The sequence below is a fragment of the Carcharodon carcharias genome, chromosome 17, assembly GCF_017639515.1.
Source record: "Carcharodon carcharias isolate sCarCar2 chromosome 17, sCarCar2.pri, whole genome shotgun sequence".
Lineage (NCBI taxonomy): Eukaryota > Metazoa > Chordata > Chondrichthyes > Lamniformes > Lamnidae > Carcharodon > Carcharodon carcharias.
The window spans coordinates 79,418,358-79,443,968 of record NC_054483.1 but is presented as its reverse complement, the minus strand read 5'-3'; positions in this window follow the sequence as shown (position 1 = coordinate 79,443,968).

The window sequence follows — 25,611 nt, the reverse complement described above, 5'->3', positions numbered from 1 at the left end:
TTTCAGATACCTAAAAAGTGCCACCTGCCCAGCCAATGATATTTGAGATAAAGGTCCAGAGGAAGAGCAGACCTCTGAGGAAGAAACACTGTCATTTGACCTGAAACTTGCAGTCACCAGCTCAGACACTGGCCCTGCATGTACCTTAGAGGGAAATATAGAGTTAAGATGCATGGTGAGCCAGCAGGCATGATGCAGCTCTGATGGCCGACATCTCAGCTTCCATTACAGCACAGCCAGGCCAGGGGAAAAGGATGGCATGTGTGTCAGCTCCCTGGAGGGCAAGGTTTCAGATATATTCTGCTACAGAGCACTCAGATAAGGAACCTTGAGGAGGTGTACAGGAAAAGTCCAATGGGTCTACACACAGATATGCTTGGGGTACTGGCAGACCTGCTAGGAATCCTGTTGTCACCATCAATTAGCATGGAGGAGTCCATCTCCAGCTTAACACAGGACTTTGTGCAGGGTTTGGAATCCATTCTTTCTGGCATGGAAGTGGTGACCAACTCCATGACATCATTTGCGGACCCACGCATGATGCAGCTCTGATGGCTGATGACTCAGCTTCCATTACACCACAGGCAGAAACCACCCACTGGCTGAATCCTGCAGTCAAAGCTCAGACTGAGGCCATCAAGCCTCTTGCCTGTTGCCACACAGGCTGATTGCTGTGTCATGGCTGCAGAAGCCAGTGCTCAGAGAGGCTTGCGGGGTGTCACAGCAGTCCAGCAATCAGTGCTCCAGCAGATTATTAAGATTGCTGAGGCAGTGCCTGGGATAGTGACAGTGGCTCCACAGCACACAAATCTGCTGCCCTCTCTCAGGATGACACCATTCATGCTCCCACCACTGCCATTTCACCAGTGCCCTTGCTGTTGTCTATCAGCTGGTCAGCTCAAACTGCTGCCACCCATGCTACGGTGGAGCAGTCTGAAACTGGGCCCTCAAGGCCCAGAGCTACTTGAGGGCATCCTGCAAGGCCACACCAGTCTCCTACACTGAAAGCCAGCAGCCTTCCATCAGCCATGCTACAGCCACTGGAGTAGCACTACATAGCATCACTAGGGCAGGCAAATACACTAAACATACACTAATGGAATGCACAAGGGTAAATAGTTGAGCATTGAATGAATTATTGGAAGTGTTATTGGATAATGTTGATTCGGAATGGTTCTTTTGTGGTGTCCTTTATTGCAGGATTTTGACCAAGAGGACACTTTGATGGTCCATAACAGAGGGATGGTAAGATGGTAAAGTGTGGAGCAATGGTAACATGGGGATGTTTTCAAGGAAACTGGAGTCTGATGAAATGCTCACAGATAGCCCATCCAGTGCAATGATGTCCCAGATTCCTCATCTTTCCCTCCTCTTCCAACTCCTTCATCTGAGGTTCACACTGAAGATTTGATGGAAGGGCAATGATATCCTGATTACCAAGCTTTGAAGGATGCAGCAAACCAACAGGATGCCACAAATGAACCATTCCATATCTACAGGAATCACGAGACATGACCCCAAGAGGCCCAAGCAACTGAACCAGTATTTGAAGATGAAAATGATCTGCTCCATGATGTTCCTGATTGCAGCCTGCCTCTCGTTGTAGGACCACAGTCCACATGTGGTCAGGTGGTAAGGGGAGACATTGGTCATATGTACACCCTTGTGTTGAGCAGCCACCCTCTAGTTCAACGTGGTGGTTTGAAAATAATTGGAATGGTTGACTGGTGCAGGATGAAACCAACATGACTACTTCCAAGATAGAATGCATTCACCAGCACATGATCTGAACATGGTCACACTTCAACTGCATGTCTGGTACATCGGTCTGGTACATCTGCCCGTTGAGATGTGGTGCATATAAGGTCACATGTGAGCAGTCAATAGCTCCCTGCATCAGTGGGGAGGTTGCTACCTTGGCAAAGCCATGTGACTACTCCTCTTGCTTCTCACTGCTTAAAGGGAAGACAGTGAAGCCCTTTCTCTTTACCGACAGGGTCTCAGTGACTTCCCTGATCCAGCAATGGATGATAAACTGAGATATGTTGGTGTGATGATGCCAGCTACAGCCTGGGAAGGTCCTGAGGCATAAAAACTGATGGCCACACTGGCCATTGGCAGTGGTGTCATCATCCTGCTCTTGACCAAAGGTCCAGTTGGAGGGGGTTGCACAGTTCAGTAATTACCTCCTTAGTGAAGTATAGCCATGTTAGAAATTATTCTTGACTGAAATGGAGGTAGGAGAAGTAGTCTCTGAAGACCTTATGTGGATTTGGCCTTATGTTAAGAGTCCTCCTCTTCGTCCTTCTGTGCATGGCTTCTCTCTCTGCTGCCTCTGCTCCATCTTCATGTCCATGCTGCACCCAAGAGGGACAACAACAATAGCCCACCTGGCTGAGAACAAGTGTTCTGCTTATAGGCTTTGAAAATGTCCTCCATTTCTTTCAAAGAACCCCCACCAATCTCCTCTGACTCAAATAACGTGTGTGAACTCCTCCAATAACACAGTGCACAATATTTCTACTGACTCAGCAGTAGCAAAATAATGTCAAAAGCACCTCCCTTTGAAAGTTCCATGCTGATCCCTTTAAATAGTAAAAGTGGGGGGTTTGGGGGGGTCCACTGTGCAGCAGAACCCATGTTCTGTTTAAGAGGGGACATTAACAGGATCTGCAAGCTCCAAAATGGCAGCTCAGGTGCTAAATTAGAGTTAGATGTTGACTGATGTCATGATCTGCGCACTCTGGGTGCTTCCAGCGCATGCATGAGATGTCCACACCATCACCCTTCCTAACATAGCAATCAGCACATGGGATGCACAGACCCCATACCATCATTTGAATTCCACCCTCCTGCAGTGCCAAAATTAGTGGTGCTACAAAGCCAATTTGTAGAATCTGTATTTCTAAGTAGGTAGGAAGCATGAATATAATTTTAAGATAGATCTACCTCAGATGGGAAAATATATATTTTCATAATTTTATTAGATTTTTATCATGTGATTAATATGATAAAATTACTTTAGTGGCAAATATAAGTTGTGTTTATCAAACTTGGTTGACTCATGTCTGGTGGTGAGGAGAGACGAAGAAAAGCACAGAAAAGGGAAGGTAACATGATGCAAGCTATCAATCAGAATGGGTTAGATTCATATTGGAGAGTCAAAGTGGCTCATCCATTCTGTGGCATTTGCTGCTTAATTTCCATAAGAGTTTTCTCACTCAGCCACTGGCAGAAGAGTCATGGTGTAAATATAAATTCACACTGCAGCATTTAACCCCTTAAAATGATGGCTTGAGTAGTTAACCCATGATTTTTGTAGAAACTATGATAGTCCAACCAATTCTGAGTTGCTGGATATGATGAAAAAGGCCTTTTCTTTCCAGTCCATTGCTCCTAATGACTTTTGACTATAATGAACAAAAGAGCAAAAGGGATTTTTTTCCCATTGCTGTCTGTTTCAATACAGTGACATTCCAAAAATGGATGAATATAGCTTTGTGAAATCCTGATTTTATCAATTGTGATAAAAAGATCTGTGGTTCCTTAACAATATCCCACTCCTATAAACCAAATGCATTCACACCGTTAAGAACATTTGTGTGTGAAATCACTTGCTAGGGTTGGCTTTGTTTTTGTGGATCAATTAAAAGTCCATACAGTGTCGATCTTTAATGATTACCAGAAAAATGCGGGCTCTTCTGCACTTTAGTTATAGGCAAGTTGCAAGAAAATACCATTAAGGATACACTATATATTCCTGTGTTGTCAGACAAGAGGTTATTAATGACCCTGCAGAAGGCGATCATGGCCCAGAAATTGGACCCTGCAACATCCACTTCTTGGGTGTCAGGCAGCCTCCAATATGATGGCAGGAAGTGCATACTTATGAGTCAGAAGTGCAGAATCTACGATATTGCTGAAGGCCAACAAAAAAAGTCAACATGCAGTGCCTACGCCTCAAACATATGAATATTAAACTGAATATTAAAATAAGGACTGTACTGAGAGAGGATCAAACAGCCAGTAAAAGGGTAAGTGAAATCTAGGGACCTTATTGTGGGCCAGTAGTAAATGAAAGTTTGCACTGGTTGGTGAATGTGGAGCAAGGGTATGCAGGTTGAACACTTTCATTATGCACAGAGAACTGCACGCTCTGATTAAACATTTTAAGCTGCAATACATGGAGGAGGGAGATGCAGGCTGAATATAAGCCAGCAACAGTGCATGGTGGTGCTGTGGAGTCGCTATCAGCCCTGGAGAAGTGTGCATTTGTACTGCAGTAGCACCCTGTCCCCCCCACTGAGCTATATCTATCCCTCTGCTCCTTCATGTTGTACAGAAGGGGGAAGTAAAATAACCTCCCCTAACATTTCTTCAGTGGTCTTCCTTTAGGGAAAAGGTGCAGGACCCTTCTTTGTATATTTAAATTGATCCAAAGCTAATTTCAGGCAGCCACCCTGTCTGCCTAAAATCAGGCAGGGCAAATATGTTTTTGTACAAATGGGATTTAATCTTCCACTTCATAGACAAGGTGCAAGACTGGGCATCCAGTGATTGTGTTGTATTGTGCCTGTTTTGCACCCCCCACCCCCGACCTCCCCTACCCCCACTTCGCCCCCTGCAAAAATGGGCAAAAAATTCTACCCAATGTGCCCTAAAAACCTATGCTGAATGTGATCCACATCAAGTGCCAAACTGTTAGATGAGACCTGCTATGTAAATTAAACTTGATACCCCTGAACAAGGAGGAGGGAAGGGCAACAAGAGCATTTGTCTCAGATTCAATGCTCTAGGGGGCCAATGATAATGAGATTACAGTGAAGATAACGGGCAGGATTTTCCCCCATTGCGGACGATGTTGAATGGCGCGCGAGGGCACGCGCCATATTACGTGGGCGGGCCAATTAAGGCCTGCCCAGCGCTATGCACTCCATGTGCAGGTGGGGGGCGATTCCCTAAATCGAGAGTGCGCTCTTTCGCGCATGCACACGAAAGAGCACACTCATCTCCATGAGGCTAAGTGCTGCCTCAGGGAGATCGGCTGTTCTGTGCCAAAAAAAAATAGAAAAAATAAATTCCTGACATGTCCCCTCATGTGACATTGTCACATGAGTTGGGACATGTCCATAATTTTTACAAAAACTTGAATAATTTTTTTAAAACCTACATGAAACCTCATCCTGCCCGTGGATGAGGTTTCATGCTTTTCCCAGTTCCTGCCGGGGTGCCTAGCCTGCCCGCCAACCTTAAGGTTGGACAGGCAGGTCCATTAATTAGTTTAATTACTCTGTCAATGGCCTCAATTGGCCATTGACAGGTTGGTGGGCGCACAATTGATTTTGCTGCGTCCCCGCCTACTGGAAATTTTAAATGGGGCACAATGGGAGTTCCACCCGACGTCACTGTGCTTCATTTTACATGTCGGTGAGTGGGCCCTGCCCCCCCGCTCATCGACGGGAAAATCCTGCCCAATGATGACTTTCCCAATGAATAAGAGTTGAGAAAACACAACTGCATAAAGTTCCGTAATCAGGGAAAAGAAGCCCCTGTGTAGGCTACTTCTGCACATTCCGAAGCAAATTCAAATAAAACGGATCATGTACCACCAGCAAGTGATGAGAGTTAAGGCACTTATTTCTCTTTCTCTATTTCTCATCTCTGTGCATTATTCATATTAAAATAATAGTGGAAAATGAATCATTAAGAGTTGGCAAAGCTCTTTAGACCTGAGCCCTAGTGTCATAGGAAGTCAGGAATACTTGTTATGAGCACTATCCACTAATTAAAACATGAAAGGATAACAGTGCCAAGAGGCCTGGAGGTGCACCCAGGAAGATTAGTGAATGTGGACAATTTATTAACAATACTTGGTTTGACACCAGTCGTTCCTTTGAGGCAAAATGCTGACAGTATAATAGGAGCTCAGTTAATATAAATAACCTCTGTGCCCGCCTTCCAAACTTGACGTATGATGTGACTGATGGGCATGCATAATGAAGAGGAGTGTATACAGAGGAGCATAATACAAAAACAATGAAATGTTAATAAATCAGTTCATGAAATTTGTCAATTCACAGCTGAAGTATGACAGCAATAGCACAGCTATGTGTAATAAGAAGATCTAATTATTCTCGTATTGTTATTGGAATTTATTGTAGAGTAATACTGGCGTTTGTGTCTGTGTGTATGCATGACTTAATTGAATTAAAGGCAGCTGGTCTGAAGGCTTTGATGTATTAGAAGATAAGCTAGGTTTGAAATGTTAAGTAGGTAGACATAGGTGTAAAGGGAATATTTGCATGTTTAAATAAACCAGACTAGCTGGAATTCAAAAGAGGGTGTGAAATGTGTCACCTAGCCAGGAGAAGTTCAGAAACAGTATGTTCTTTAAATCTTTTCCCCAAAGATTACTGGTAAAATTGGTACTATGAAAGATTTTTATTATCAGAGAGGTAAAGTCCAAAAACATAGTGAAACAATGGGACTTTGCATTCAAACGGGAAAATATGTATAAAAGAGTGGGGCTGTGTGTAAGGGTAGGCATCAACACCCAAGCCTCAAGCTGTTGTCTACAAAGAACTGAAGTTAAGAAAATTCACATTGAATTGGATTGTTCAGGGTATTGTGTTTCTTTGCCTAGTCTTTTAAAATCTAGGTCTTACTGTTGCCTTAACGTAAGCGTAACTGGGAGTTAGATTAATTAGGGAATTTAGAAGTTATCATAGTAGTATTTTGTAAATTTATATATGTACTTGAATTAATTTCTTCTATAATAAAGGCTTAATTTGTAAGAAACTTATGAGACTTGGTGGTCTTATTACTATTGAATTCAGGGCATGCATCTTGAAATTTATACAAATTGCAAAACAGTTGTGGCAGTTATTTCAAGTTTCCCTCTGGGATTTGAGCAGTTCAGCATTTACCATCAGCTGTGCCATAACAATAAAGATTTGATTATATCTTCTGCTGGGTAGTTCTTCTGAAACACTGATCACATTATGCCATGCTTTATGTGGTAATTTGTGAATGCATGAGCATCAGCCAGCACAGTCAGAGCTGGGGCTCTAAAGAAGAGTCATATGGACTTGAAACGTTAAATCTATTTCTCTCTCCATAGTTGCTGCCAGACCTGCTGAGTATTTCCAGCATTTTCTGTTTTTATTTATTGTACTTGAAGAGCAAGCTGTTAACTTCATGTCTCATCAACTGTAATTGCATCACTGCTCCATTCCATGAGCCATGGTCATGGCTAACTCCAACTTACCTTGGTTGACCTGCAGCTGCTGCAGGCTCTCCTTCTTTTTCATCTCTAAAAGTGCCTGGTGATCTGTGTGTAGCCAATAACTTTCTATGATTATGGATAATCTCCTCTTATGATGGAACAGCATGTATATTTGCTGGCAGTGTATACTCAGGAAGCCACTGCCCCACCATCATTTTGCATCAGGGGCTAGAAGCTGTATATCTGCAAAGCTGGCTTTTGGAGAGGCATATTGATGCACAGCACTGAAAAAGGAACAGTTAATTATGGTGCTGAAATTTCAGTTAGTTATTGATAATAATGGATGTGTGACATTTGATTCCAGTGAGGGCTGATACTCTGGATGTTATTGACATTTCAGTATAGTTCACTTAGCATGTCTGTACATTGAGTCCAGGAAATGATTATAGGCCACATGCATCTTATCTTTGCTATCCTGCTGAGGTCATTAAATTTCTTTCAACATTGCAGAGGAGCCTTAAGAATGATGCACTGATAGCTATCTCCTCCTACATTGCCTTGATTTCTATTCCAGCAAATCTCTGCTCTCAATCTCAAGCAGCTAGTCCCTTTTGCTTTTAAACTTCTATTAGTGTCACAGCCATACAGATATTGTGACTTGTAGGGTGGCCGCGTTGTGCTATTAATGCTAGAGCTGATCTGCAGGCACATCTTAGGTGATGTTATAACCGATGAAGTTGGTAAAGCGGAGTTATTTAAAAATCCCAGAGGAAAACTTTAAACAACTGTCATAACCTATAATTTTAAGTGTTATGTTTGAGATGCAACTTTAAATTTGGGAATCAGACCATCAGTTCTTGAGGTTTTACATTTAACTAATTGAAACATTTTATTAATTTACACAGGTTAAAAAATATATATACACACATGGTTAAAAATTACTAACATCATAACTTTTAACAAATTCCCAAACTAATCTCTATTAAAGCAACCGCAACCCATAGACTTAACCAAACACCAGGCAAAGCATTTTCACCTTACAAATTCAAAATGAGGTTCTTTTCATTGTGGAGCCAGTTGGAGGCTTGCAGTTGCCTTTTGATCTTACATTGCTTTTGCTCTGCACACCTGAAAACTACTGAAGTTATACCACCACTGATTGAATTCAAATTATCATTGTCTCACCAGCCTCTTTGAACTTCACCTTTTAACAATGAAACCCCTTTCATAGTACCAATTTTATTAGTATAATAAACATATGGCTTGGTATCTGCTAGAAAGGCGTCAAGTTTTCACCCTACTTCTTGAATGCTCTATTCAAAAAATGCAACTTCATGCTATCCCTCTTCCATGTCATAACTAGTACTCATCAAAGCACCCAGACTAGCTGGCTTTAATCCAATTAAGACACACCCGCAGACTAAACATATATATTAAAAGAAAAATATTTTTCCAAAATATTATATACATTAATAGCTTCAATGACAGGTGGAAACTTTAAGTTTATTTACAATACCTCAGCAGCTACTACACATGTGCTTTCAACTCCAACTCTATCTCTACACTGACTGTGGAGGTAGCCCCGCTAATCTTCGACAGGTTACTACAGATCATGTGATCTTCCTTAAGTATTATTCTTAAAGGTACATTGCACGTTAAATAAAACCATAATTATTACATTCCTCCCCCTTTAACTTGGCTATACATATTGTATTTACAAGTACATATTTTTCAAAACAACATAATATTTACACTGGGTAAGGAATTTATAAGTTCAGTCTTTCAGGTGGTATCTGTACATGTGGAACGTTGCAGCTCCACAACTTCATATTCCTTGTCAGGAACCTCCTTTTCTGGAGTTGTCTGAACATCAGGTGCTTTGGTGGGCACTTGCAGTTCTGAATCCTCAAATCTTACAGGAACATCAGGCACGTCAGTCCTGGGTTGTGTATCCTCAACAGGAAATGCAGACCCCGATCATGATCATTGATAGGACCATATCTTGATGATATGTCTCTCTCTTCCTTAAATGTTATGGATGATCTGGCCTTCCACCTCCACGTGGTAAGACAGAGGTCCAAGTCACCGCACGTATTTTACCCAGTAACCACTTTGGTCCTCCCCAAAATTTTTCACGTATATTGGCTCTCCCACAGTAAATTTCCTCTCACAACTATGCCAGTCATGTCTGGTTTTCTGTCTTCCCTGACTCCTTTCCACCTTCTCCCTAAATTCGGCATTATTAAGCTCAATCTCGTCCTGAGATGGCGTTTCAACAATAACTCCGCAGGTGTGACAACCTGTTATTGAGGGGTATGAGGGCTAGTCCTGTAATGAAAAAAAAATCGTGCTAGCTTGGTTGAAAAGGAATCGCCAGCTAGCTTTTCTCATGCCTGCCTTGAACATTTGACCCGCCCTTTCAGCCATTCCATTTGAGGAAGTGTGGTACGGCGCATTTTTCACATGAGTGATACCGTTGAGACTGATAAACAGTTGAAACTCAGCACTCATAAATGCCGTGCCATTAACAAAAACAACTACTTTTGATAGCCCGTGCATGGCAAAACTCTGACATAGTCTCTCAATTGTAGCGGCCGACATTGATGACTTCACCTTATATACATCCAATCATTTTGAATGGGCATCGACAATCATTCCCAGGAAAGGCCACTGGCCACTCCCATGGAGCTGTCACTGGCAACTTCTGTAGTTGCTGACATTGCACACAGTGCTTTACTAAACACTCTATTTCACCAAACATCCCAGGCCACCATAGATAGCTGCGTGCTATGGTCTTCATTTAGGAAAATCCTGGATGAGCACTGTGTAGTTCAATTAAAAGTGGCTTCCTTCCCTGTGGAGGAACTATCACTCGTGTCCCCCACAATAAGATGCCATCCTGACTGGTTATTTCATGTCTTCTCTTGAAGTACGGTTTCATTTCGTCAGATATGGGCCCCTGTGACCAATCATGTAGCACTTGTTCTTGTACCTGAGATAGGACTGGGTCCCGACTTGTGCAGTCTCTGATCTGTCGAGCACATGCCAGTGAGGAACCTAAGAAATTTAACAGTAAAACAAGTTCCTGTGGAACTGGGACGTGCTCATCATTTTCTAGTAAAGGCAAACGACTAAGGGCATTGGCATTTGCGATTTGATTGCCAGGCCTATGTATGAAAATGTATTTGTAGGCTGCCAGAATTAAAGCCCCTCGTATTCTTGCTGAGGGTATGGGTGGTATGGCCTTGCCCTCACTAAACAATCCAATCAATGGTCTGTAGTCTGAAGCAATTGTAAAATGTCAGTTGTGTACATACTGGTGAAATGTCTTGACACCAAAGATGATGGACAGACCGCCTTTTTCTATCTGCAAGTATCCCTTTTCTGCATTGGTGAGTGTTCTTGCTATGTAACCAATTGGCCGTTCCATGCCATCGTCCACCCAATGAGAGAGATGTGTCACTTGTCAGCACCAATTCTTTTGCCTGGTCATAATGCACTAATAGATTGGACGTGTGCAACAATTGTTCCACCTTTATGAAAGCTTCTTTCTGGGGCACCTCCCAAGATCAACGTTTGTACTTTTTGAGTAGAGGATGCACGGGGACTAACACTGTAGACAAATTGGATAAGAACCGCCCGAGGAATTGTTTGAGCCCTAAGGCGTTCTTTGGTGCAGGTGCCTCTCTTATGGCTTTCACTTTCTCCTCAACTGGTTGGCAGCCATGTGAACCTATCCGGTGACCCAAACAGATTACCTCCCTCCCTTGCAATGTACATTTTTTTTTTGGCACAGACTTTAACCTCGGCCTTCCTTTTGACTTCACTATTGGCCAGACTTCTCTCAGATGCCAGCACAACTTGTCTGAGCTGAGTGGCTGAGTCTCCCCAAATTTCATTATCTGTCTGCTTCTTGGAAAATTCTGAAACTTTGCTTCCAGAGCCTCTTTGGCTTCATTTAGCTGATTCTTCAGCTCTTCTACCCCTTTTTTTGTAATTGTTTGCTGCCTCCTGGAAAATTGAACATTGTTGTGTCTTCTCTGCCAACTCATTCAATTTGTTCACAGAGGTGCTGAATTATTTCTGTTTCTCTTCATACTTTTCCACAGGTACAAACTTTGAGGTGAGGGAATCTTGTAGTGTGTGAAGGTCTTTTAACAGGTTTTCTTCTTCCCTTTGAAAATGAACTCTGTCATCTAGCAGAGTCCCTTTGAGTTTCTTCTGCTGTTCTTCCAGGGTTTGGCTTTACACAGCCTGCATTTCTTCAGGCTGTTGAGTCCTTACATACTCATTTTTTAAAAACAGGAACACTTCCAGCTTCCTTTTGGAATCCCAGTGGCCAATTAAGGTTGATTTCCCCAAGCCAATTTCATCCGAGGAGGCTTGGTCCTCTGCATACTAGCACTTTGCCAATGGGCTTCCAAAATACAGTTACTCTGCTTATGCCTTTTACTTAACTGTCTTCACCCAAATATGTTTTTAGCTCAAAGGCTGTTTCTTCTAAATTTAATTGATGCTCACCATTATTCAAATACTGGAAGGTATGTTCCCCAATTTCTGTCATGGAAGCTTATGTGTCCTCTTCCATTCTGACAGGTTTGCCATTTACTTTCACTGTAACAAATATTGGCTCTGTCTTTCCAACTTTCAGATTAAGCAACGAGTAAATATCTGAATTTGTTGTTTCAGGCACTTCTACATTGTAGATTTCATTGGGCTTCTTCTTTTGTTTACAAGTCTGCTTGAATCTTTCCTTGCATTGCCTCATTATATGTTCATTTCTATGACAATAGCAGCATTCAATTTTTTTAAACTGCCAATGGCTAAAAGACTAATTGTTTCCACCTCTATTAAAATTATTCTTCAATTTCGTTGCTAAGTTATTTTTCTTTATTCTTCAGCTAGTGGGGGCTGTTTCCCGCTTCTCAGTGGAGTCTCATTTTCTTCGCATCTCTTTCGGCTGAGATTTCCTGCCCGATGTGGAGAACGATGCCATTTTGTGTACTCTGTATTGCTTTTGAAACTCTTACAGAGCTTTCCATGGCCAGCACTTTCTCTCGCGCCTTCTTGAAATCCAGATTCACTTTGGACAATAATCTTTTCTGGATAGTGCCCTCTTTCACATCACAAACTAAACGATCTCTGAACATGTCATTCAGAGTTGTACCAAACTCACAATGCTCCATTCATAATGCTTCAAATTTGCCAGATAGCATGCAATTGTCTCATCGGGTGCTCTGTTTTGTGAATTAAACCTGACTCTGCATTGTGACTGAGGGCTTGGGTTGAAAGTGACCCTTAAGGAGATCCACCAGTTCATTGAATTTTTTTGAATCTGGGGCATTGGGTGCTATCAAGCTTTGAACCAAACTGTAGGTTTTGCTCCCACAAGTACTCAAGAGGATCGCTGGCCTATTCTCTTGCCCCATAATCTCACTCGCTTGAAAAAAGAACGTGAGGCATTCTATGTATTGAGACCAATCATCTGTGGCTGGTTCAAATGAATCAATTCTCCCAAATTGTGGCATTTTGGGAGGAGATAACTTCTTCAATTCTAACAGAGCTTGCTACTTACAATCACTGGGCAAGTATAGTGCCCTTTTCTTTTTAACTTGATTTCTTCTGCTCAATCCTGCTTTATCCTCGTCACCAGTTTGTTGTGGGGTGGCTGAGTTGTGCTGTTAATGATAGAGTTGATCTGCAGACACATCTTGGGTGGAAACTTTAAGTTTATTTACAATATCTCAGCAACTACTACACTTGTGCTTTCAACTCCGACTCTCCCTCTACACTGACTGTGGAGGTAGCCCGTGCTGCTCTCTTATCTTTAAAGTAAATGTAAGGTCTTTAGTTTGTGATTAGGTCTCTAGTCTTTTTTTCTCTCTTTTTCTTAAAAATAGCTTGTTAAGTATAAGATCAATACTGGTGTAAAAAAAATTACAATGAAGTGTAAAGAGCGGGCGATTCTTCAAGTGTAAAGAATAAGGATACTGGAGTAATTAATTAATAAACTAAATAAAATATGATAGTGATGGCAGGGCCGGCGATGTGTTGCTGTGCTGCTGCAGCATATGGAAGCTGCTGGACACCAAGGTAATCCAGAGTGAACACATCTGTAGTAAATATTTGCAACCCAAGGAACTATGGATCTGAGTTAAGAAGCTGGAGTCCAAGCTGCAGACATTGCACCACATCAGGGAGGGGGAAAGTTACCTGGACACTTTGCTCCAGGAGGCGGTCACACCCGTCAGATTAGGTAATTCAAATTTGTTCTGTGATCTGGGACAGGAGAGCGTGACTGCAGGTGAGGCAGGTATGGGGACCCAGGGGGTAGTATTCGAGGAGCCCTGGCCCCTGCAATTGTCCAACGGTAACGAGGTTCTTGAAAGCTGTGCAGACGATAGCGTGGACGGAAGGGAGGATGAGCGAATTGACCAAGGTATCGTGTAGTCATTCAAGTGGGGGGAGGCAATTGGAATATAGTAGTGGGAGGGGCAGCATAATTAGGGGGATAGATACTGTCCTCTGCAGCCATGAGCATGAGTCCCGAAGGCTGTGTTGCCTGCCCAGTGCCAGGGTTAAGGACAACTCCTCAGGGCTGGAGGAGGAACTTGGTGTGGGAGGGGAGGGATCCAGTTGTCGTTGTCCATGTTGGTACCAACGACATTGATAGGACTAGAATGGAGGTCCTGCTGGAAGAATTTGAACAGTTAGGAACTAAATTAAAAAGCAGAACCTCCAAGGTAATAATCTTGGGATTACTACCTGAGCCACGGGCAAACTTGCATAGGGTAAATAAAGTCAAGGAGTTAAATGCATGGCTCAAAGATTGGTGTGGACGGAATGGGCTTAAGTTCATGGGGCACTGGCACCAATACTGGGGTAGAAGGGAGCTGTTCTGATGGGACAGCCTTCACTTGAACCATGCTGGGACAAATGTAGAGAGGGCTTTAAACTAACTAGAGGGGGTAAGGGTTCTGGGGAGGGGATACGTAGGTTTGCAAAGCAAAAGGATATTGCAGCATTTCAGGGCAGCTATTTTGGTAATGATTCCCAGAGTATGACAGGAAGGAACAGAGTGTACAAACATAAAAAAAAACAGCAGCAAGTAGGGACAAAGAGGGAAAAAATAGTAAAAAGGCAAAATTCATAGCACTTTACTTAAATGCACATAGTATTCGGAACAAAATAAATGAATTAACGGCACAAATAGAGGTTAATAGGTATGATCTTATAGCCACTACAGAGCCATAGTTACAAGGAGATCAAAGCTGGGAACTAAATATTGAGGGGTGTGTGACTTTTTGAAAGGACAGGCAGGAAGGAAAGGTTGGTGGGGTAGCTTTGTTAGTATGAGATGGAATAAGTCCGATAGCAAGAAATGATCTTGGATCGGAAGATGTAGAATCCATACGGGTGGAGGTAGGAAATAACAAGGGGAAGAAGACACTGCTGTGAGTAGTCTATAGGCCCCCTAACTGTAGCCAGACTGTAGGATAGAGAATAAATCAGGAAATAATGAGGGCATGCAAAACAAGGAGTACATTAATCATGGGTGACTTTAATCTTCGTGCAGATTGGGAAAATCAAATTGGCAGAGATAGCCACGAGCAAGAATTCATACAATGTATTCGGGAGAGTTTCTTAGAACAATATGTTGTGGATCCAATCAGGGATCAGGCTATTTTGGATCTGGTAGTGTGTAATGAGGGAGGTTTAATAAATTATCTCAGAGTAAAAGATCCCCTAGGAAGCAGTGACCATAGCATGGTAAAATTTAGCATTCAGTTTGAGAGTGAGAAAATTGGGTTGGAAACAACCATGCTAAACTTAAAAAAGGGTAATTAGAAAAGATGAGGGCAAAGTTGGCTGGAGTGGACTGGGAAAGGAGTTTAGCAGAAAAGATGGTTGATGAACAATGTCAGATGTTTAAGAAAAACAGTTCATGACTACAACAAAGCTATATCCGTGAGGAAGACGGATTCTAGGAAGAGAATAAACCAACCATGGTCAACCAAGAAAATTGAAGATAGTATCAAATTGAAAGAAAAAATCATACAATGTGGCAAAGATTAATGGTAAGCCAGATGATTTGGAAAGTTTTAAAACACAACAAAAGATGACCAAAAAATAAATAAAGGGAGAAAATAGACTTGAGTGTAAACTAGCAAGTAACATAAAAATGGATAGTAAGAGCTTCTTTAAATATATTAAAAGAAAGGGAGACGCCAAAGTGAACATAGGCACCTTAGAGAATGAGGCTGGGGAAATAAAAATGGGGGACCAGGAAATGGCAGAGGAGTTGAATGAATACTTTGCATCAGTGTTCATGGTAGAAGACATAAATAGCATTCTAAAAATACTAAATAATCAAGGGGAAAAAGAGGGGAGGAAATAAATACAGTAACTATCAATAGAGAAAAAGTACTAGGGAAATAATGGGGCTAAGGGCTGCTACTGGACTTGATGGGTTGCATCCTAGGATACTAAAGGAAGTAGCTACAGAGATAGTGGATGCACTGGTAGTAATCGTCCAAGAATCCTTAGATTCTGGAAAAGTCCCAGAGGATTGGAAAACTGCCAATGTAACACCCTTATTCAAAAAGGAAGGGAGACAAAAAAATAGGTAACCATAGGCCAGTTAGCATACCATCTGTCATTGGGAAAATGTTGGAGTCTATTATAAAGGATGTAATAACAGCGCATTTAGAAATGCATAATATGAACAACCAGAGTAGGCATGGCTTCATGAAGGGGAAATCATGTTTGATAAATTTATTAGATTCTTTGAGGAGGTCACAAGCAGGCTAGGTAAAGGGGAACCAATAGGTGTAATATATTTGGATTTCCAAATGGCATTTGATTAGGTACCGCACATAAGGCTACTTAATAAGATGAGCCCATTGTTTTGGGGGTGGTATATTTAGCGTGGATAGAGGATTGGCTAACTAATAGAAGACAGAGTTGGGATAAATGGGGCATTTTCAGGATGGCAACCTGTAACTAATGGAGTGCCACAGGGATCAGAGCTGGGGCACAACTAATTACAATATATGTTAAAAACTTAGATGAGGGAAGTGAATGTATTATTGCCAAGTTTGCAGATGACACAAAAGTAGATGGGAAGGCAAATGGTGAGGATGACACAAAGAGTCTACGGGGGGATATAGACAGGTTAAATGAGTGGGCAAAAATTTGGCAGATGGAATATAACGTGGTAAAATGTGAGGTTATGCACTTTGGCAGGAAGAATAGAGGAGCTGAATATTATTTAAATGGAGAAAGATTGCGGAAAGCTGTAACACAGAAGGATTTGGGGGTTCTTGTACATGAATCACAAAAAGCTAGCATACAAGTTCAGGAGGTAATAGGAAAGGCAAATGGAACTTTGGCCTTTATTTCAAAGGAAATGGGTATAAAATCTTTAGCAAGTCTTGCTAAAACTATACAAGGCACTGGTTAAACCACACCTAGGATACTATGAACAGTTTTGGTCACCTTATCTAAGGAAAGATATACTGGCATTGGAGGCAGTCCAGAGAAGGTTCACTAGGTTGATTCCAGATATGGAGGGATTTTCTTATGAGGAGTGGCTGAGTAAGTTGGGTCTGTACTCATTGGAGTTTAGAAGAATGAAAGGTGACCTTATTGAAACTTATAAGGTTCTTAGGGTGCTTGACAGGATAGATGCTGAGATGTTGTTTCCCATTGTGGGAGAGTCTAGGACCAGAGGACATAATCTCAGAGTAAGGGGTCGCCCATTTAAGACAGAATTGAGGAGGAATTTCTTCTCTCAAAGGGTAGCGAATCTGTGGAATTCTTTACCGCAGAGGACTGTAGAGGCTGGGTCGTTAAGTATATTCAAGGTTGAGATAGACAGAATTTTAATCCGTAAGGGAATCAAGTATTATGGGGAAAAGGCAAGAAAGTGGAGTTGAGGATTATCAGATCAGCCATGATCTCATTGAATGGCGGAGCAGACTTGATGGGCCGAATGGCCTACTTCTGCTCCTATGTCTTATGGTCTTACATATCATGTGATCTTCCTTAATAAACATTATTCTTAAAGATACATTGCACACTAAATAAAACCATAACTACTACAGTAACTCTTAAAAAAATATGGGCCATAACTTCCGAGCACCAGGCCATCTTATCTGGTGCTCCAAGGATGCGCTGGGGAATCCCCCTCCCTCCCTTCCCCCATTCCCCGGAAATTCCCAGGTAAGGATTGCATGATAATTGCCTGGGAAATTCAAATTTCCCATGGGAAACTGCCCTGCACTGGCAAATATCTGAAGATTGTGATTTAATCACAAACTTTGGATGGTTCAGTCTAGGTAGCATTAATAGTTACCCAGAAAAAGTTACAAGAATTAAAGCCACTAAAGCCACTTCTAGCTCCTGGGTAATTATTGTATAGACCCACATCGACCCACCCTCCACCCTTATGGGACTCCCCACTCAGTCTCCACAGGTATCTGCCCCCACTCCTTCCCCCTGCATGGGACTTCCCAACCAAGCCCCCCCACCCAAAGGAATTGCCACCCCTCACCACAGAACTTCCCCACCCCCTAACCCCTGATACCAGACTCCTCAGTAAAAGACACCCATCCACGGGATGTACCCCAGCCCTCAATTATCCACCCCTTGCCCCAACCTGACCCATCCCAACCTACCCCTCCCACCCCCCCACCAAGGCACGGCTTGACCCAATCTGATGCCCCCCCCCACCCCCAAGGCCTGGCCCTGTCCAACTACTCCCTGACCTCCCACCCAAGGCCCAGCCCGACCTTACCGTGCCCCTCTGTCCCAGCCCCCTAAAAAGCCAGAACCAAGCCGACCTGGCCCAACCAGAACCCACCTCCACACACCCCAAAGCCCCCAAGGCCCAAGCCAACCAGACCCACCCGGAACCTCTCTCCACCCCTTCCAAAGGCTTGACTTGACCTGACCTGACCTGACCCCCACCCCCTGCAAAGGCCCAACATGGCTTGACCCACCCTCCACCCCGCAAGGCCTGACCCCCTCCCACTCAAGGCCTGGCCTAACCCAAACCTTTCCAAGGCCCAGGCGAGCTGACCCCTGCCCTCAAAGGCCCGGCCCCATCCAACCTGAACCAAACCCCCAACCCACCCCAAGGCCCAACCCTGCACACCCCACCCAAAAAAAAATTCTACCCACTTCACTTATACAAGGACCTTGTCCTTACCTTGTCAATGACCTTTAAACCTTGCTGGATCTTTAAACTTACCTGGTTTACGGCAGATGGAGCTGTTAAAAAGGAGGTCTGGCTTATATACCTTTGACTCTACAGCCCTTGGGGGTTGGCCCTAGGAATGCACTGCATTACTCAGATCGCGCCTGCCTGTGTTGGGCAGTCAGATGAGATAGGAGCAGCTGGATTTTCAGTTAAGAACTTTCAAGCAGAGTGGCTATCCGACTCAATTGCCACTCCATCGGAAGTTACGGTTCCATATTTTTAAAACCTACAGTTTAAATGATTGAAATTCAAGACGGCTTCTAAAGAGCTAGAAGACAATTTTTGTGGATTAAGCATCTTATCTCTCAAGAGGACAAAGATACCTTTTCTGATATTGCCTTTTGACCAGGCAATAAACAAACCTCCACTGACATCTTCATTGTAAAAAATAATGCAAATTTGCCTTGTCAAATCTAAAGGCTTTGGCCAGTTAAAAAAAAACCTACTGGTGGGAGAAGGCTTTAGACTATTAAATAAATTACCACAATACCTCATTTGGACCATGCCGTGACTTCATGTCAGGTTACATGATAGAGCTGCAACTTTTGCTCCCTGCTGACAGATATTAACAGAAGTTCAAACTGACTTTTGAGAGAAAACATCTTCAGACACTTCAAGACAAACTTCTTTGAGCGAGAGAGAGTCCTGCAAAGAGCCATCTGCCACTGCAGTCAGCTAAGCAGCCTAAGTTTACCTGCAATATCTTGCAAGAGGAACAAGGACTTTATCCTCTAACCTGTTCCATCTTTAAGCCTACCTGAGTTCTCAACCTCTGGATTATCTCCTACATGAGCCTTTTCAGCCAAAGAGAAAACCCTGCATTTCAAGATTTCCTCTTCCAGCCAAAACATCAACTCAACCAAGAAACAGCATGCCCACAACAAAATAGGGACTGAGTTAGATTCCATTTTTATAATTACTGCTTTACCTTCAACTGTATCTAGTTTTATGTGTGAGATGGTGCTGGTGAGTCGCATAAGTAAGTCAGCAAGCTTTTGTTTAACCTTCAGGGCAAGTGTGTGTGTGAAATAAAGTAACTTTCTTAATTTTTAATACACAAAAAGTTGCTGCTGAGTTATTTAAATTGACTCAACCACTCTGAGAGTAAGAAAGTATGCACATCCGCATACAAATATACTTGATCAACGAAAATAAAAGGTAAAAACTTAACATTTTCCTTGGCACCAGCAAAATATTATTTTTTGGCCACCTTGAAATTGAAGGGTGAGTTCCCATGATAAGGGATGAATTGGGGAATTTAGTCCATGCCATAGAAACAAAACAAGTGAGGAGAGTAGGAAAATAGATACTAAGAGGTAGAACCAGGAGCTTCTGCTGTAGCTCTGGATGTAAAACCTACTGCATCTTAAAGGAACGATGGCAGGACTGAAGGCAGGATCATGCCTGTGATTTGCATCACCTACCTGACTGAATATTTAAATTACGTGATTTATAGATAAATTCAATAACACTGCCTCACTTGCAATGGCATCTCTGCACTATTGGGACTTTAAGGCGATAATGTGAAAATAGGGATGGTAATAATAACTACAACAACTTATATTTATATCACACCTTTAATGAAACATCCCGAGCTGCTTCACAGGAGCATTATAAAACCAAGTATGACACTGAGCCATGTAAGGAGATATCAGGTCAGATAACCAAAAGCCTCGTCAAAAGGGTAGGTTCCTAAAGGAGGAAAGTAGGGTCGAGAGGTGAAGAGGCTTAGGGGGGGAATTCCAGAGGTTGGGACAAGACAGCTGAAGGCACAGCCTTCAATGGTGGAACAATTAAAACTGGGGAAGCACAGGAGGCCGGAATCAGAGGAGCACCAATATTTTGGAGGGACGTAGGCCTGGAGATTACAGAAATAGTGAGACAATGGAGGGATTTGAAAGCAAGGGTGAGAATTTTAAAATCAAGGTGTTACTTGACTAGGAGATTGGGGGGGTTGTGGGTGAAAGTTGAGGGGAGTGTGGAGAGGTTGGAGAGGTTAGGGGCAGGTTGGAGGGGAAGGGGAGTAGGCAAGGTTGAAGGGCTTTGGGGATTGCGGGGGGGGGGTGTTGGTTCGGGGACAGGGGGTGTGGGCAAAGAATTGTGTGGGGAAGGTTGAGGTGTGTGGGTAGGTTGAGGGGGAGAGGGAGGTTGAGGTGGGTGGGGGGAGGGGTTTGTGGGGTAGGTTGGGGAATTTGGCAGGGGGGTTGGATGGACTTGGGGTAAATTGGGTGGTGATCGTGGCGTTGTGTGGATTAGCAGGGTGGTTGGGTGGGCTGGGGGTTGGGCGGGGCGTTGGGGAGGGTGGGGAGGGTTGAAAGGGTGTGGGGAGAGGGGAGATTTAAGGAGGATAGGGAAGGGAGATTGTTGGGTGGGGAGAGGGTTGAAGTTGGTGGGGGGGGGTCACTTTTAAATACAGTACACTTCTCAAAATTTTCTTTAGAATTTTAACCAGCATATAACTAGCCATCTAAACTTCGACGATGCCCTAAAGTAGACACACTTTTGATGATATGCTTGAGAGTCTTGGGCCTCATCAAAATAAACAAAAGAAAGTAAAAAATGGGAGTAGTGCATAACAGAGTGTTGAATCACTATCACTCATTTTATTACTCTCACAAAGTCTGGGAATGAAATCCCTATTTGTCACAAGGAGATTGCTTAAAAAAAGATTTTACAAATCTCTAATCCATCCTAGTTTCATCTAACCCTGCACAATCCTGTTTAAAATCTAGCAGAAGCTGGTCACGCTGTGGGACTAAAATTTCTCTGGGGGTGAGAATTCCTGATCATCCATTGTAATTTAGGCCAAAAAATCCATTGAAATCCCAGAGAAACACCATAAAGGGCTATTACTATAAAAGGTCTTTATAGAAACCCAATCCTATGATTTAAGTGCTTCTCAAAATGATTTCTCTTGGGATTTTGCTGTCACACTTTTATTGCTGTTGGAGTTTCTTATTTATTCATTTTTCCACTTAATATGCATGCTTCTCTCACACCTCAAACAACAATTAGAACTTTTAAAAATACTATTTGCTCATTTATTTGGTAAAAATGTAATGCAAAATCATATGGACCCTTTGGATAGGCTGTAAATTCACAGCGTACAGCACAACTGTACAACAGTGGTATTAACTTATTGTCACCGTGTCCATATAATGTAATATATAGATCATGTTAACGAGGGCTGAGGCAGTCACCAAAATCAGTGTTGTTGCCTGCACGTTGTTATAAATAACTAATGGGACACTTTCCTGTCAAATTAACAATATTGCACAATGCTGTTAAAATAAAATTTGTACTCTCTGGTTTGTTTAATATTTGTGGTAGGATTACCTATAGGTTGCACACAAATTAACACTGCTTTATATCATTGCTACTCTTAACATTAATGACTCATGTTGCATATATATTGGATGATATTTGCAACCAGGTGCCAACAATGGCCGTTATCATTTTATTAGGAAATTTCTGTGATTGTTTAGTGAATTGAGTGATGATTCTTGAAAGGGGAAAAAATATCATTCATGATTGAGGAGGAGAATTAAAGTGGGGAGGGGGAAATAAGGGGCCTGGAAACAGGAGAAGCACCAGGTCCACAGTTTCTCTCCCTAGCCCTGGATACAATTTAAGACATGAGCAGAAGAGTTTTGGATGACCTCAAGTTTATGGAGGACAGAACATGGGAGACCAGCTAGGAGTGCATTGGAATAGTCAAGTCTAGAGGTAACAAAGAGATGAATGAGGGTTTCAGCAGCAAATGAACTCAGCCAGGAGCCAAGTGGGACAATATTATGGAGGTAGAAATAGGCATTCTCAGTGATACTTAAAAATAAGACATTCAAATAATTGCCCAATTTGTCTGTGTTTCTTTTAATGATTTCATTCAAGTTTTTGCTTCAAGGCCTTAATTCCTTTTAAAAGGCTGGGCATTTATTGGATATTTTTACTCTCAGCTCCCAATCACATCTGTACAATCTGAATATGCACAGTTTGCAGAATTTGCTTTTTTCAAAAAGACTGAAAAACCAAGAAAACTCAAAATTTTTATTTCAGGTCAGCACTGTTAGCTATGTTGGTAGCGTTAGTTATGAATTCTTTATAGACAAGCAAGTAAGAAGCTGCATGTGTGAACAGAAGCATGCTTTTCCTGTTCCAGTTAGAAAAAAGCTTGGGAGATAAATCAGGTTGTGTAGCACACATTTTTAGGTGCTATGCATTCACTAAATGCTTGAAAATTGGGTGCAAGATGTGCACACACACTTGCAGTGGGAAGTACACAGGGCACCATAAATGAGTTTGCAAACACTTTTAAAGCCAACATATCCAGGAGGTAGGTTAAGACACACATCACTAATTTGATGCCACACTGCCATTTTCCAACTGCACAATCCAGCCGAAGTCCTGTTTTCATCTTGCACAACAACGGTAAGCAGAATGCAGGACAGACTCTTACCCCCACCAGTGCTATTTAAAGGGATCATGACTTACTTGCAGAATACTTGTTGGATTATTGCTTCTGGCTGCTGGTGCAATTGTATCTAATTTTGGAGCTTTCCCTAAAATGTCAATAACCTACAGGGACTTGTCTGGACTGATGTTAAATTACTGCTCTGTCCATTAAAAGCTTATGCTGAAAAAAGTTACTTCCAGTGTGGCCTGGTAAGGGCTTCCTCTGGGAATTGAACTTGACTGGGAGAATGAAGTGATCCCACACAGAACAGGACAAGCTATTAAAAGATGGAGGAGGCCAAAGGAGCAGGGGTCTCAGCAGGAGGCCATACATTTTCCACAAGTTTGACAGGGATCAATTCTCTTGCTCCAACCTCAGTGATAACCAATGTTTGAGATACCTCCACTTCACAAAAGTGGTTGTGACTGAAATCTGCCACCTGCTACAGGTACAACTGCAATCTCAAAGCAGGGCAAAGACTGCATTGCTTGTGGTGACTGTGGCTCTTAACATATATGCATCTGGTTCCTTCCAGGCTGCCGCTGGAAAGATAGGCTACACCTTGCAGTTTGCAATATTCTGCGATACAAGGAAGAATCCTAAGGCTTGCTACACACAAAGGAACAGTCTAATCTCATTCCATCTTGACAGAGACAGGTCAGCAAAGTGAGCACAACAGTTTGCATGGATTGGAGGCACTCCAGTAGTGAAGGATGCCATTGATTGCACACACTTTGCCATGCTTGCACATCATGTGAATCCATGTTAATATATCAAAAGGGATTTCACTCCGAAATGTGCAGCTAGTGTGTGACCACATGTAGTGCATCATGCAGGTGAATGCCCATTATGCTGGCAGCAGCACGATTCCTTCACTGTGTCACACCCTTCTGTGCTATCTGTATTTGACCAAGGAAGTGAAGGACTGTATATTGGGCGACAAGGGATATTCAGTCATAGCATGGCTCATGGCTCCTGTCAGGAAACCACAAATATATGCACAGTAGCTCTACAATGAAAGCTATCCTGCCATGAGGAATATTATAGAGCACATGCAATGCTTACTTTGCTTTTACTGTTCTAGATGAGCCCTGCAGTACACAGCTGAGTGGGTATCAAGATTTGTGGTAGTATGCAGCATGCTGCACAACCTTAATATTATGAGAACAGCCCTTTCCACCACTTACCAGGTGAGAGTCTGAGGAGCAGAAGCATAACGAAAAGGAGGGGAAGAGATAGAATAAGTGGAAGAACAGAAAGAAAAAAAAAGTTACAATATAGATAGCTCATACAAACATAAGAATTAGGAGCAGGAATAAGTCATTTGGCCCCTCGAGCCTGCTCCACCATTTGATAAGATCATTCATGGCTGATCTGAATGTGGCCTCAACTCTACTTTCCTGTTTACCCCCTTTTATGTCTTGGGTAAACGAGTTCGTTGGCCAGCCAAACTCTAACTGCACACCTTCTTATGTTCTCATCAATTGCTGCTTGCAATTAATAACGGGGAGAGACTGATGTAAGAATAAACAGTGATGGTTTATTGAGACATAGGGCAGAGCACCAGGTCATATGTGCTCACTCAAAAACCTCCAGAGCTAGATTTACAGTTCCCAGTTGCCCATGCGATTCATCAATGCTGTCAAATGATCAGTCCACTTGCATTCTCTTAAAGGGAGAGGGTACTTCGCTTTACCACATCTCTCCGCCTTTACTTGAAAAGTACAGCTAATAAGCTGAAAACATGTTAACTATTTACACAATAACTATTTTCAGGTCAAGTCTCTCAGGAGACCTTCTTTGACGGGTTGAACATTGTAGCCCAACAACCTCGGTTGGTGCTTCCGAGACCTCCTTTTCAGGGGCAGTTGCCCATTTTGTCCCTCAGTGGATGATTTCACCATCTTCCAGGTGCAGTCATGATCACTCACGCTGCCCCTCCCCTCCAAGCTGAAACAGATAAAGCACAACAAGCACAATGTAATATAGTGATGAGCTACATGATGCGTGAGGAGAAAGAGGAAAAGGAAAAAGAAATCTTTCTGTTTTCTTTATTTTTGCCTGACATTACAAATAGGGGTATGAAAGCGCACAGGCCCTGACTCTCCCTCCTCCCCTGCCTGCACAGGTAGCGCTGGCCGCGCATTATGCTGGGCGGGCCTTAATTGGCCCACGCATGTAAAATGGCGGCACGCAGCCGATTGAGGGCAGCGATCAGCTCTGTGCCCACCCGACATAGGTAAGATTCAGCCTCTTATGTCCTCTTTACAGCCTACTCTCCTACTTATCTTTGTGTCATCAGCAAATTTAGCAATCATAGATTTGGTCCTTTCATCTAAGTCATTGGTATAGACTATAAAAGATTGAGGCCGCAGCACTGAACCCCGTGTCACTCCTGAGAATGGCCCATTTATCCCTATTCTCTGCTCCCAATTAGCTAACCTATCCTCTACCCATGCTAATATGTTACCCCCCACACTATGAGCTCTTATTTTGTGTAGTAACCTTTGATATGGCACCTTGTCAAATGCCTTTTGGAAATCCAAGTATACCATATCTACAGGTTCCCCCTTATCCACCTTGCTTGTTATTTCCTCAAAAAAACTTCTAATAAATTAGTCAAACATGATTTCCCTTTCACAAAACTACGTTGACTCTGCCTGACCACAC